Source organism: Chiloscyllium plagiosum, chromosome 19 (genome assembly GCF_004010195.1).
Source record: "Chiloscyllium plagiosum isolate BGI_BamShark_2017 chromosome 19, ASM401019v2, whole genome shotgun sequence".
NCBI lineage: Eukaryota > Metazoa > Chordata > Chondrichthyes > Orectolobiformes > Hemiscylliidae > Chiloscyllium > Chiloscyllium plagiosum.
The window spans coordinates 5,388,230-5,403,832 of NC_057728.1; the positions used below are offsets into that span (position 1 = coordinate 5,388,230).

The 15,603-nt window shown below is 43.0% G+C and overlaps 1 protein-coding gene across 2 annotated transcripts in view; it reads left to right on the top strand.

Annotated features, from left to right (window-relative positions):
• The first annotated feature begins 8,077 nt into the window (after positions 1–8,077).
• LOC122559478 (V-type proton ATPase 116 kDa subunit a-like) overlaps positions 8,078–15,603 on the top strand; it is a 72,231-nt gene continuing 64,705 nt past the window's right edge. The window contains exon 1 of one of the 2 annotated variants that reach the window (XM_043708970.1): positions 8,078–8,238. The gene's annotated coding sequence lies outside the window, so the exon portion shown is untranslated. Of the gene's footprint in view, positions 8,239–8,865; positions 8,893–15,603 lie in introns of those variants that run through there. The other variant, XM_043708973.1, reaches the window with a different exon arrangement.

The window sequence follows — 15,603 nt, forward strand, 5'->3', positions numbered from 1 at the left end:
ATTTAGCATGATCAATTCACCTAACCTGCACATTTTTGGATTGTGGGAGGAAACCAGAGCACCCGGAGGAAACCCACGCAGACACGGGGAGAATGTGCAAACTCCACACAGAGAGTCGCCTGAGGCGGGAACTGAATCCGGGTCTCTGGCGCTGTGAGGCAGCAGTGCTAACCACTGTGCCACCGTGCCGCCCACATTCTTGAGCAGGCAACCCAGACCATAACTTTGCAATTTGCTTCATTAAGTGTACAGTGAAAATTACCCAGGGTAAATTAGCTAGGTTGGCTACTAGGTTTTAAAACAGACAGAAATTTATTCACAAAATTACACAATGAACCACAAAGAACAGAATAAAGAACACCTACAGAACTCAGTCAATCCAAACTAAACTTAATTATGCTGTTCCAAATATACACAAATGTCCCAATAAGCAAACCCTCTTAAAAACAGTAAAAAGAAAGGAATGAATGCTTACAGATTGAAGTTAAAAGGGCAGAGAGAGAGAAAGCCTGTTTCCACACAGCTGAACTCCTAATTAGTTCTGGACTGAACTGCCCAGCGAGACAGCTGACCACTCCCCTTTCATTATACAGGTCCCTTCTAAAACATGACCACCTTGGCCTGAAGTCTCATCTGTTTACATATAAACAAAAAGACCTCTCGATATCCTTTAATCTCTGTACCAAACCAGTCTAATTGGAACTGGAAATGTTTTATTGACCCCTACGAAGAACATCAGGGACAAAGTAACCTTGAGAGAAGGAACAGCTTTCAGAAAAAAGGGACCAGCTTTGAGACACCTACCGTTAACTGTATAAGGCCTGCCCTGGTTTGCCTTACCAAAATGAAATACCTCACATTTATCCAAATTAAACTCCGTCTGCCACCCCTCGGCCCAATAGCCCATCTGATCAAGGTTCCATTGTTTATCTTCACTGTCCACAAAGTCACCCATTTTGGTGTCATCTGCAAACTTCCTGACCATACCTCCTATATTCACATCTTAGTTTTTTGAAAGACAATACTTCTGACAGTGTAATACTAAAGTGTCAACTTGGAATAGACACACAAATCTCCTTCTGACTTTCACTGTAATTTTATTCATTTTGGATGCTTTTCCATACATTTTAGAAATTTCAGTAATCTGCAGGAGTTGATCTCATTACTTCTGGAGTAGTTTATTTTGTGACTGTTAAAGGCTTCTGCATAGTCCAGTTCCTTCTAGACATTGGTAACTTAGTAACCATTTTCTTGGTGAGCCTGAGAGAATCTGCAGAGGAGCTTATGGGACAAGTTGCTAGGAGATGGAGAAGGGGATTGTTTTGGGGGAGGTGAGGGATGCTGGGGATAAGGGGTCTCAACAGGAGGCCATATCTGGGAAGAGACTTTAAGGTGCAGATCTACTGGAAGAATGAGTGCGGTGATGCTTGGAAGCTCATTAAACATTGGAGCTTAAAGGCATAATAGTGGCAGTCGGAGTTTCCATTAGCAATGAGTTGAGTATGCAAGAATGCTGATTTTTAAAAAAAATCATCATTTAAAGTGTCTGGGCTAGACTAGCATTTATTATCCACCAAGAATCTGGAGTCACATACAGGCCAGACCAGGTAACAAAAGGAGCTTCCTTCCCTAAACTAACAGGATAGGTTTTTCTGACAATCAATAATGGTTTCTTGGTCATCATTGGAGTCTTAATTCCAGGCGTACATTCCAGGCACCGTGGGCCAAATGGACTACTTCTACACTGTAACATTTCATTGATTTCCAGCAATAGTTTTGCATTTTATTTCCAATTTCCAGCAAGTGCAATCTTTGTTCTCTACCTGCACTATACTTCAGCCGTTGAAACTTTATTGCTGGAACAGCACAGCAGGTCAGGCAGCATCCAGGGAACAGGAGATTCGACGTTTCGGGCACATTCCTGAAGAAGGGCCTGTGCCCGAAACGTCGAATCTCCTGTTCCCTGGATGCTGCCTGACCTGCTGTGCTGTTCCAGCAATAAAGTTTCAACTTTGATCTCCAGCATCTGCAGACCTCACTTTCTCCTAAACTTCAGCCGGCATTGGTTTAAGCACCATAATGCTCAGCTTATCACTGTGAGTTATTTTTCATGCAGTCAGTTGGTGGCGATGATTGTGAAATCAAATGATAGTGTGTCCTCAGTTTCACCTTTAATTTCCTTCTTGCTGCACTTGCCTGAGCGAGTTCCATTTCTTAGGCATCTGAGTAGGTCATGGCCTTATATAATGTGACTAGTCATTCAAAACCCCGGGCTAATGTTCTGGCTAACTAAAACAGAAATTGCTGGAGAAATACAGCAAGTCTGGCAGTATCTGTGGAGGGACAACAGAGTTAATGTTTTGAGTCCAGTGATCTTTCTTCAGATGCTGCCAAGCCTGCTGAGTTTCTCTGTTAATATCTCTTTGTAACTCTGAGTAACAGCCTACATTGCCTACACCACTTTTCATTGTATTTTGAGAACAAGATACACGTGACAATAAATAAATTAAATACAGTGCTGCCCAACTTTGTGTCATCAACAAGTTTGGATATGTATTTGATATTCCATCTCATCATTTTAAATTATTAATCAATATGTAGAATGGTTGGGCTCCTGACACACATCTTTTTGAAACAGCACTGGTCACATTCCACCAACTGCCTATATTTCATCACTGACTACACTTTACAAAGTACCATATTGATTGTAAAGTTCTTTGAGACATCTGGTGGTCATTATTGGTGCTGTATGAATGAAAGTCTTTCTTTTTAACAGAGTGTGTGTGTTGTCTCCTGTCACATCTCCCATTTCTGAGCCACGCAAACAAACTGCCTTCAAATGCACCAAGCTCCAACTTTAGCCAATGGTCTTTTTTGGGAGACTTTATCAAATGCCATCTGCATAAATAATATTTCTCAGTCTAGCACTTTAGTCACCTCTTCAAAAAGTTGAATTTGGTCTGTAAGGTGTGCTCTACCCATCGCAAATAAATGCTGCCTCATTGTGATAAGATGAAAATTTTCAACGTGTTCCATCATTACTCTTGATTATAAATCATTACAATAATTCTTAATAAAAATATCTCAAGTGGGAAATTCTCATTGGCAAGTGAATATGGGTTCGGGTCCATACAGAGATATAAATACCTGCAGAAAAGGCTCTCGACATCTGCCATGTATCACGTGGGCCAGTTTGAATGTAAGACACAACCATCAGTGTCACTTAAATACTCAAACAGGTAATTGCATGCTGCTTTCACCAAGGATTTTGCACTGAAGAGGCAGAGGAACCTATTTCTCGAGCTGTCAGTGACTGGCCAGAATCACCACAATGAGTGTATGGTCAGGAATGCTTTAATGAAACTGACACACTGAGAAGCCTTTGAACAGTGAAACTGAAGAGCTTTGACCAGGTAAGAACCTGGCCAGGTAAGATCCTCACCTTTACTGCCAGCACAGCACCTGCAGGCTCTGAACTTGTCTGAGCACAGTGCCTCAGGCTGGCATGGCTAGCTCTAGCTGTTGATGCCTGCAGACTCCTGCAAGGAACGGGCTTCCCAATGGACCAATTCAGCATGTGTGACCGGTGGGCCGATAAGGTGTCTGTCATTTAGAGAACCAACCCCAGGCTTTTGACTCTCCTTGAGGTTGTGTGCTCTCTCCTGCAAGGAGAGAAAGCAGAGCATTGTGCATCGCTGAATCAGCTTATATGTACAGCAGGGAAGGACAATGTTGATGTAGGGTAACCGTGAGGCATGGGTGTAAGGTGTCAATAAGCTGTGGCTGTGTAAATGTTCAACAGGCATGGGAGGAAGTGTTCAGGAGATTACAATTGAAAGTGTTAGTGCCATGTTCTTTTCCAACCTTCTGAAATCCTCAATCCTCTTGGTACACTGCCTCCAGTTTGGGAAGAGCATGACCCTGCTGCTGACTCCCTCCGCCACATCCATTTGCACCTCCATAAATTGGAGAGGTTGTCTTCTTTCTCTGATTCTGGAAGAGCTCATCTCAGTACATCCATTCTGTTTCCACAGCAGGAGCTTTGGGTAAGGCTCCAAGAAGAGGGAACCTCTCCTGTTCCTTTCTCTCCTCTGCATTCCTCCTGTTGATGCAGCCTCAGATCCAACACCAACTGACCTTTTGTAACTCATGCCATGCCCCGGTGGCCCTCTCACAACCCGCAGGTTAGAGTTTAATCCAAGTTAGAGACTGGGCAAAGTCCATTACAGATCCCACTGGATTCTGACCCATTGAAAGTCCTGTTATTTCTACAGAGAGACCATCAGTGGGAAAGTTGACCATGGTAATTTCCTGATAACTGATGTTAAGCTAATTGGGTCTGCAGAGTCATAGAGTCATGCAGAACAGAAACAGACCCTTCGGTCCAACCAGTCCATGCCATCCATAATCCCAAACTAAACTACTCCCAACTGCCTGCTCCTGGCCCATATTCCTCCAAACATTTTTTATTCACATGTCTTTTAAACATTGTAACTGTACCTGTATCCACCACTTCCTCTGGAAGTTTATTTCACACACAAACCACTCTCTGGGTAAAAATGTGGCCCCTCGTGTCCTTTTAAAATCTTTTGCCTCTCACCTTAAAAGCATACCCTTTAGTCTTGAAATCCCCAACCTGACGGAAAAGACCCTGCCATTTACCTTATCTATACCCCTCATGATTTTAAAAACCTCTATAAGGTCATCTCTTAACCTCCTACACTCCAGTGAAAAACATCCAAGCCAATCCAGCCTCTCCTTATAACTCAAACCCTCCATTCCTAGCAGCATCCTGGTAAATATCTTCTGAACCCTCTCTGGCTTAATAATATTCTTCCAATAGCAGGGAGACCTGAACTAGACACAGTATTCCAGAAGAAGCTCCTGTACAACCTCAACATGACATCCTGTAATTACTGTCTCAACCTGAAGTCCAATCTTCTAAACGGAAAGGATAGTTGCCAAATCGAGAGAAAGCTTGGGAAGATTATAGTTAAGACACCCCAATGTTCTCACTACTTCATTTAAAAGTCTCAGATAGATACCTCCAAAAGTGATATAGACTAGCTTTAAGTACTGTGGGATATATAGGGCTCTCTGTTGGTGGCTGCAACTAATGTACAGCGTGGGTGTTATCAACTGTATGCTTAAATTGTTATAATGAGTAGATGGCAGTAAGTTGTGTACTACCTGCATCCTACTCACAGGATGTAAGTTAATCATGTATCACAATCCAACATCCATCTTCAGGGGCTAAGCAATTTAACTAACCCCTCTCCCCAAAGTCTTAGGATAAATGGGATCAGCCAATTAGAACGTGGCTGAGGAGAGACGTCCTCACTGAGAGGCTTCTGAATTCTCTTTGGAATTCTCTACTCTAAAGGGTTGTGGATGTTCGGAAGAAAAACACATTCAAGATGGGAAGGAGGACGAGACAATCAATAGATTTTTGGACACTGAGGAAATCGATGAGTCCATGAAGGAAGGTGAGGTTGAGATCAACAATTGATCTCATGGAATGGCTGAGGAGGCTCAAGGGGCTCAGGATGATGGTCTACTCCTGTTCTTATTTCTTATGTCTATATGATCGGGGTATGCCATTTGTCCTCCCAGGCCCTTCTCAGCTGTTGCTCAATTGATAGTGCTCTCATCTCTGTGCTCGAAGAATAGTGTTCAAACCTCACTTTAAGGCACCAGCAAAATATTCAAGGCTGGCACTCAATGCAATAGTGAGGGAATGTTGTTCCATTAGAGGTGTTGTCTCCTTGATGAGATGATAAACAAAGACTCTGTTTGCCCTATTGACTGGATGTAGAAGACTAATGGCACTTTATCAAAGAAGAACTGAGACATATCCTGGTTAATATTCTCCCTCAACCAGCATCAATGTCATAGATTGCCTGGTCACGACCAAATTGTAATTTCTGAGCCTATGTTCTATGCGAATTAGCAGCAATGTTTCTTATATTACAATGGTAACTACACTTCAAAAGTACTTCATTCAAGAGTACCGAAGAAGACAACATTGTAGTGATAATGCCACTGGACTAGTAATCTAGAGATTCAGGGTCAAGCTATGGACTCTTGGGTTCAAATCCCACTTCGACAGCTGGTGGAATATGGATTCTTCTTTTATTCTCTAGTGGGATATGGGCCAGTATTCATTGCCTGTCTCTTGAGAAAGTGGTGGTGAACTGGCTTCTTGAACTGTTGCAGTCCATGTGCTGGATGTAGACTCGAATACCATTAGGCAGGTAGTTCCAGGATTTTCGCACAGTGACAGTGAAGGAATGGTGATATATTTCCAAGTCAGGATGGTAATTGGCTTGGAGGAGAACTTGCAAGTGGCAGAGTTCCTCTCTGTCTGCAGCCCTTGCTCTTCTAGATAGAAGTGGTCATGGGTTTGGACAGTGCTGGTCAAGGAGCCTTAGTGAATTTCTGCATTGCACCATATAGCTGGTATATACAGCTATTACTGAGCATCAGCAACAGTAGGAGTGAATGAGGTACCAGCCAAATTGGGGGTTTTGTCTTGGATAGTGTCAAGCTTCTTGAGTGTAGTTTGAGCAGCAATTATCCAGGCAAGTGGAAAGTATTCCATCACACTCTGGACTTGAACCTTGTAAATGCTTGTCAGGCTTTGAAGAGTCAGGAGTGAGTTACTCAATGCAATATTCTTATCCTCTGACCTGCTCTTGTAGCTGCTGTGTTTATGTGTGTATCCAGTTCAGTTTCTGGTCAAAGGTAACTCCAAGATGTCAATACAATTGAATGCCAAGGGGCGATGGTTAAATTGTACCTTCTTGGAATGGTCATCGCCTGACATTTGTGTTGCCTGAATATTACTTGCCACTTGTCAGTTCAAGCTTGGATATTGTCCAGGTCTTGTTGCATTTGAACATGGACTGTTCAGTCACAAGTGGTGCTGAACATTGTGTAATCACCAGTGAACATCCTCACTCTGACCATATAATGGGGGGAAGGTCATGAATGAAACAGCTGAAGATGGCTGAACCTAGGACATTACCCTGAAGAACACTTGGGAGATGTCCTGATCATCCTTTGCACCAGGTATGACTCCAGCCAGTGGCCAATTTTCCCCAATGGTTCCTAGTAATTCTAATTTTCCTAGGGCTCCTTGATGCTACACTAGATTGAATGCAGTCTTGATATCAAGGACTTTCACTTTCACCTCCCCTTTGGAATTCAGCTCTTTTGTCCATGTTTGAACCAAAGCTGTAATGGGGTCAGGAGCTGAGTGACCCTGGTGGAACTGGGCATTACTGAGCAGTTATTGTTACGCAGGTGCTGCTTGATAGTTCTGTTGATGACACCTTCTATCCTTTTACTGATGATCGAGAGTAGACTGATGGGGTGATAATTGTTTGGCTTGGATTTGTCCTCCATTTCCCCACATTGCCAGGTGGATACCAGTGTTGTAAATCAATAAATCCATTATACAAGACCAATCCCAGTCATGGAGACCATAACCATCATTGCTATTGCAAGGTCTCATCTGGTTCAGTAACATTGTTTAGGGCAAGAAATCTATATGAATATTGCGTTATATTTTTTATTCATTCAGGGGATGTGGACGTCATTGGCTAGGCCAGCATTTCATTGCCCATCCCAGAGGGCAGGTAAGAGTCATCGACATTTCTGAGAGTCCAAATAAGGACAACAATTTCCTTCTCTACAGGACATTAGTGAACCTAGCGTAGCCACCTGTAACTTCAGACACACAGCAATTTAGGTTGACTCATAATTGCCCTCTGAAATGGCTGAGCAAGCCTCTCTGTTCAAGGGCAGTTAGGGTTGGGCAACAAATGTAGGTCTGATTGAACAGAAATATGGTTGAATTGGTTGGTGTGGGCTTTGCAATATGTTAAGGTGAAGAAGTAAAGCTGATTTTTTTTTGTCCCTTTCTTCAAGAATCCTCCTCCTCAGGGGTGGATAACTGTGTATAGCTGCAAGTTCATTGCTGCTTGGGTAGGTGTGGTTGTTGATGTGAAAGCAAACTGAAATGAGCTGAAAAGTGACGGCTTGATGGTATTGTGAATGATTCAGCACCAGGCAGCTCTGGCTCTAGCTGCAGCTCCTTTCATTGCCCTTTGCCCACACTGTCGACATTCCATGTATGCTTGAGCTGCTCCTGAAAGCATTCACTTCCACAGCTGCTTTACCTGTACTGCACAGCATAGCTGTTCGGCTTAGGCCTAGAGAAGATAGTTTGCACATGTAAGTTCTCAATTCGATTTTTTAACTTGAGTAAACTAAAAGTTTATTTGTATTCTTTTAAGGAGTTAATATTGCTTCGTCAGAGCAGGATGGAGAAGGCATGCTTTGAAAACGGTGTATTACTTGCTCTGTGGCTTCCAGCTTTTTTAAAAGGTTTTGCCAGTTGTGACGGACTGAATTTCAGTGCTGGCAAATGCTTTGAACGAGTCTTAAGTTACTAAGTTCTTTGCATAGTTTGGTGGAGTATATGAAGAGGACCACAAAAAATGTAACTGTGGAATTTGTGAACAGTAAGGAGTCCAGCAGGAGTGTTAGTGATCCTGTAAATACGACAGATTGTGTTTACACTGGTGCCAGTACATTGTGTGATTGTGCAGCACACCACATTAATATGGTGGGTTTGCCTTGAAAACCAATGGATTTCTCAATGGAGTTGTGGTTCTACACTAACTGCTCATGTACAGCTACTTTAGAATTACAACGTGTTCCCCTATTGCTTTCAAATTTAGCAACATCAATATTGCATTATGTTTTTTATTCATTCAGGGGACATGGATGTCATTGGCTAGGCCAGCATTTTATTGTCCATCCCAGAGGGCAGTTATGAGTCACCCACATTGCTGTGGGTCCAGAGCCACAATTAAGCCAGACCGGGTAAGGATGACAGTTTCCTTCCCTACAGTGAACCACATGTTTTTTTTTGCCTGACAATCTGCAATGGTTTCATGGTCATCATTAGGCTCTTAATTCCAGATTTTCTTTTCCTTATTGAATTCAAGTTCTAACATCTGCCGTGGTGGGATTTGAACACAGGTATCCTTACGTGGGTCTCTAGATTAATAGTCTAGTGGTAATATCATTAGGCCATTGTCTCCCCTAAACCACATGCATTGGAAGATTAATTGGGACCGATGAAGATTAAAGAACTGCAAGAATGTGAGTACCACATCAGCATTGAGTGTCTAATTGACTGTTCCTGTCCTCAGTGCATATGCATAGCCATCACAGTTTTTGATAACACTGAAGTATTGAGAAGTTGTAGAATGGTGTCAGTAGAAATAACTTACAAAGAGACCATTATGCATCCTTGAAAGTGATATCTAGTTAGTTCATTTCCCTCTGCTCCTTCCTTAGAGTATTGCAATTTTATTCCATTACCTGTTTATCCAATTTGACAGTACCTGTTGGATTTATTTCCAAACTTTCAAGTCATTTTTCCCAGGTCTTATCAGTGACGCAGAAAATAATTTGCATCCTCTGCTGTGATTTTTTTTAACCTTAAATCCATGTTCTTTGGACCTGCTAATTGAAAGGGGTTCTGCTTGTTTATGTTTCAAAACTCGTCATCTCCTGAAATCTCCTTTTCATTCTCTCTGAGGTCTTGACATCCTTCCAAAAGTGCGGAGCTTTTACTCTTTCATTACTAAATCATCACTTCTCCAGAGAAGTCAAGTCTTGGAATGGAGTATTTCCGTTTACCTAACAGTGTGGACTGAATTGTTGTACGACTGTGTGAAATATCTCAGTTATAAAAAGAAATGTAAGTGTCAGTAAATACAACTAGACAGCAACTCCTTGCACAATGAATCTTAGAGGGGAGGGCTGATGCTGTAAAAAGCAATTGATATCTTCTGGTTTGTCCTCAGTTCAACAAGTATAACTGATCACATGACATACCTTCCCTGCCACTGAAAGTGTGGAAAGCTTCATGAAAGTTAGAGGCCGTTAACTTGAGAACCAGTGTATCAGTTGTGTGCTAGATTGTATGCAGATAAAGTCTTCTAATTATTTTCCGCAAAAAAATTCAACTCCTTCTTAACAAAGCTCAGGATGTTGCTACCTAATGCTGGATGAAATCCTGAACTTGAATTGGATTGTTTGATTTGATTAGTTCAGAGCCACATGTATTTTGTAACAGTGAAAAGTGTGGTTATAATGTCTTCACTTTCCGCTACAATTTTAAAAAGAAAATAAACCAAAGCATTGAATCTAAAGGCAGAAACATGAAGGAATAAAGAATGCTCATCTTTACAGCCCATCTTGTTAAATACTCCATCATGGGCTGTGGGCCTGGTGGCCAGGCACAGGTCCCCTTCGCCTCGTCACTGACGCTGGAATGAAAGTTGCCACTCTTTGGTGCCATCTTGTCTCCACCAATGCCCTCACCACTATGAGTCCTGACCGGACCTCGCCAATGCAGAAGCCACCTATACCGCCAGATAACACCAACGGTCGATGAAACTAAAAGTTTCCCATTGTCAGTCAGATTCGGATATTCAACTGTGTCTGCACTCTTTTTTGAAGTACTAAGCAGTACAAATCTAAAAGCATTGAACTTGCAAACACCTCCAAAATCTGTGTCCATATTTCCCATTAGGTCCTGTCCATGGAGCTAATATCTTGGCAGGGATGTCTGTGCAGAGCATGCTCCTTCACTGATAGGTGGCCCCGCAGCCAATTTACATTTAGCGGTTTTGAGGCAAGACTTACATCTCCATCTGAAAGGAAGCTCACTCCCAAGAGCTGCCGGCCCATCGAATGGTTCCAGCAGCGCCACTGGAATTGGTGTCTGTTAGTGGAACTACATTTGATCACCCTCAGAGGACCATTGCTGGATCTGGATGAAGAGAAGTGGAAAGGGGACATGTGATGCTCATGGCAGGGCCACAGTAAGATGAGAGAGCTTACGGCCTCGACATTTTCAGGCAGCCAATAAAGAAGCACCATCCCTTTTCTTGCCCAGGAGTGGGATCTGGCAGACTTCAAACTGGTTCTATACTCAGCCAAATATGGAAGAAACTGGCGGATGCCCTGCTGTAGTAAATGTTGGGATTCACTTGCCCCAAGGGCAGGTGGACCCCATGTCTTCTTTGCTTTATATAGAATTGCTATGGGCTTACGGGGAAGTTGCCAGACATCAGGATAAGAGTCCATAATATCACATTTAATCTCACTAACACGGCCATTCTATCCACTGCTGCCAGCCAACCCACACCCAGAGGAGAGGAGAATTCTGATGCATATTTGACTTTCTCAGTCATATTTGTATCCTTGCCACACCCCTGAAACAGCTCTGATCAAAGTTACAAATGACATTCTCTGACACTTTGACTATCCTTTCTCTTGACCAACAGTAGTCTGTCATATGATTGATATCACAATCTTCCTCCAGAGCCTCTGCTCTGAGGTCCAGTGGATTGGATGGTTCTCAGCTCATTGCATTTGTCTGCAACTTTTCAATGTTGTCCTCCTTAGGTCGTCATGATTTGGAGATGCTGGTGTTGAGCTGGGGTGGACAAAGTTAAAAATCACACAACACCAGGTTATAGTTCAACAGGTTTATTTGGAAGCATTAGCTTTTGAGGTGCTGCCTCTTTATCGGGTGGTTGTGGAACATGATCATACGACACAGAATTTATAGTCAAAGATTACAGTGTCATGGAGTTGGAATGATATTTTAAACGTCAGTTAAAAATCAAACAACATCAGGTTATAGTTCTTAAAAAAATTTACATTAAGTCTTTCATCTTTTAGAATGGGATATGGTGGTTTAGATTCCTTAATATTTAAATGCCAGAATTACATTCTCAAGGTGGCATTAGCTTATCTAATAATAGGTGTCATCTCAGCTCAGACAATGCATTAAATATGTGAAGGTAAAGTCTGTACCAATGTTGAGTCAATTCTATTTCTAAAGTGGGGCCCACAGAACTTTACATAGATTCATGCAGTTTTTGAGCAAAACAAAATGTAATTCTGCAAATGCAAATTCACCCCACAAACTTATATATGTGTGCGTACAGGAGAGACAGAGTGTGTGTGTGAAAGTGAGTGTATGCATGTGGGTATGTAAGCTTGGTCAAGTGTGTGTGTGAGTGTGATGAGGTAATAAATCTGTGAGAGGATGCATGCTTGGGTGTGAGTGCGGGGGATGTGCATGTGTGTGCATATGAGAGAGAGCTTGTGTATGAGAGGGGGTCTGCATGAGTGTGTGAATATGTAGGAATGTGTGTGTGTAGTGTAGTGGGGTCACCTGTAGCGTGACATAAACCCAAGGTCCCGGTTCAGGCCTTCCCCATAGGAATGCTCGGCCACTCTGCATTGTTGCTTGTCCCGAAATCCGCCTTGGAGGATGGTCACCCGGAGGCCTGAGGTCGAATTTCCCAGACCGCTGAACTGTTCTCTGACTGGGAAGAATCATTGCACAGTGTCAATTCATTGTTGTAGTGTCTGTTCAGTCCTGCCAATGTACCATGCCTTGGGACATCCTTGCCTGCAGTGTATGAGATAGACAATGTTGGCCGAGTCACATGAATATCTGCTGCGTACACTCTGACAGTGTTCATGGTCGATGTTGTCCTGAAGGCTGGGCAGTTTACTGCGAACAATGATCTATTTGAGGTTTGGTGGTTGTTTAAAGGCAAGAAGTGGAGGTGTAAGGAAGGTCTTGGTGAGGTGCTCGTCCTCATCATCATGTGTTGCAGACTGTGAAGAACATGGCGTAGTCTTTCAGCTCCCGGGTCAATGAAGGGTATCCTATTGGTGGCATCCCATATCTGTATCCTGAGGAGGTCATTACAGTTTCTCGCTGTGGCATGTCGGAACTGATGGTCAACCAATTGAGCATCATACCCTGTACTTATGAAGGCATCCTTGAGCTCTTACAGGTGTCCGTCATCTTCTTCCTCGTCCGAATAGATTCTGTGTATGCGTTGGGCTTTTCTGTAGGGGGTGGCTATTTTAAAATGTTTTGGGTGAAAAGCTAGAGGAGTGCAGCATCGTGACGTTATCCATGGGTTTGCGTTAGAGTGAGATGCTGAGGTGCACAACCTTGATGGAGGTGCACGTGTCCAAGAATGAGATAGATACTTAAGACTAGTCCGTGATAAATCTGATGGTGGGGTGAAACACATCGATTCAGTCTGTGTAGTTGTTTCAGTCACTCCTCACGTCTGAGCCAGGAGTCTCAGGGACAAGGTACACCTCTCCAGAGGTGTTGTAATGGCTCAGGAAGCCTGACTGGAAAGGAACATCATTTATTGCTAAACACCAAAATGGAGCCACTACTTGTGACGTACACAGGCTAGTACCAGCCTGAGACAATCAGCTCTGCACACCCATTCCTGGGTCTGCTTCATTTCTTTATTTTTTACAATCAGAATTGCTCTTAAACACAACTGAATTTTTTCTCCCCATCACTAAATCACCATGACATTTTTTTCATCTATCAACTACCACCAGTAAATCGCTCATGTAGCCAATTACTTGCAAAGCCCAATAAGAGCAATGCAAACTATCAGAGGTGAGGGAGAGCTGCAAGAAGGGGAGACTAGGTCTGCTTTTTAAAGGGCTCAGGTGATGAGTTCCAACTGGGAAGGCCGTTACCAAGGGAATTCATACTCAATGAACTCTGTAAGGACATTAATTAATGATTTTACATGGACCTTGTAGGGGTTATCACAGGTGTGTCATAACATCTCTGATCAGTTTGATTAAATACGTATTCCAATATCCAGTTATGAGGACCACCAAGATCCAGACAGAAATTCACAGGATTCCTGTCAGAGGAAAAAAGGTCCAGAAAGATGCACATGGTTCTTGTGGTATAGTGGTAGTGTCCTACCTCTGACCTAGGAAGCCCAGGATCAAATTCCACCTGCTTCAGAGATGTGTTATCACATCTCTGAATGGGTTAGTTGGAAAATGCCTAATTTTGGCCTCCTGCACGTTCCTAATTTCCACTGATTCCCTCAGCACACCTGCATCATCGATGGGACATAAGACATCATTGTCCCAAGAAACACAAGACATTACCTACTTCTTCATCCCCCTAGCCATTTTGTGTTGTGACCTAAATAGAACTTTGTTTGGATGGGTTCAAATATGGGGCAGAATTTTACACTCCTCTGGGAGCGAATTGTCTGGCTAGCAGGAAGTGGGTAATGTTGGGGAGGGGATGTGGTAGGTGTTAGTAAGATTAAACACAAAGCTATGAGCACCCTTTCCTGGTACCTATCCACATGCCTTTCCTAGTACCTACCCACCTGCCTTCCAAACCCATTGCAATGCAATGCAATTCAAGGAAGGTGTTGGGAAGTCCACCTGCCATTGGCCATGTGAGGCCTTGGGTTGACACATTAGACTCTCTTCAGTTGTCAAACATCCCCCATCCCTGGGTGATAGGGTAGGGAGATAGGTTTGAAAGCCCCCCCATTGGCACAAGTTGCTGGATTATTTGTCAGAGATGCTTCCAATGTGTGCCCCCCAAGCACTCGACCCATGGATCACGACGTCAAGCCACCCTCACCAGGAACGTCCTACTCCTTCTCAGTTGATATCCCAGTGGGTGGGTGGAGCTTTTTCTTATATATTCCATTGTGGCCAGAGGATCACTTGCAATGATTTCTCTTTCCACTTCCACATTGGTAAATCTGGAGTCTAGCGAGGATCTATCCTTGGCCTGCTCTGCTATTGCTAACTATGTGGGCCCCTTAGAGACACCTTCAGCAGCACATCACATTGTAAAGGCATGCCAATAACATCCTACAACACCACTGTCTCTGCTTTGACTGATGCTCATCTCATATCTAACAGTGAGAAGGACAAAATTCCTTTCAACTTTAATATTGGGAAGACTTACTCCATTGCTTTTGATATGAGTGACAAGGTCCACTCTTTCCTCCAAGAACTGTCCAAGGCTGAGTATATGACTGCTCACCAGGTTTTCTGATACTGAGCTGAGCCTACATAGTCTCTTAACCTCTTACTTCCACTTCCATTGCATTGGGCACCTTCATCCTTGCTTCATTTCTTCTACTATTAATCCCTTCATCCATGTTGTGCTCTCAAGGCCATCCCAAACTTGCACGCTGTATCAACTTGAGCTCATCCATAACTCTGAAGCCCATTTCTCGACTTGGATCTAGTCTAGTTCACCCACCACCGTTGTACCAAATGAACCACATTGGCTCAAAGAGCTTAAAAATCTCATTCTCATTTTCAAACCTTATATCTAATGAGATGAATCTACCACTTTTTTTTTTGGCAAAGTGCAAGTCGTGTTGAGTTTTTTGAAGGGATTCTCATTTCCAGGCTGAGCAAGATTTCTCAATATGTCTTACCAAAAACATCTCATTAACGAGCTATCCTACCTACCTACCTACCATGGCATTGCTCATTTCCAACTCTTTACCCATCTTACCTCGAGGATAATAGTGGGGAAACACAAATAATCCAGCAACCCATGGCAATTTGCAGCTTGTGTCTATCACACAAATTATAGGGCTATTTACACACCACTTATGGTGCACACAATACACTTCATGTTCCTTCTTCCAACAATTCCAATTCTTACCTTTTCAACAA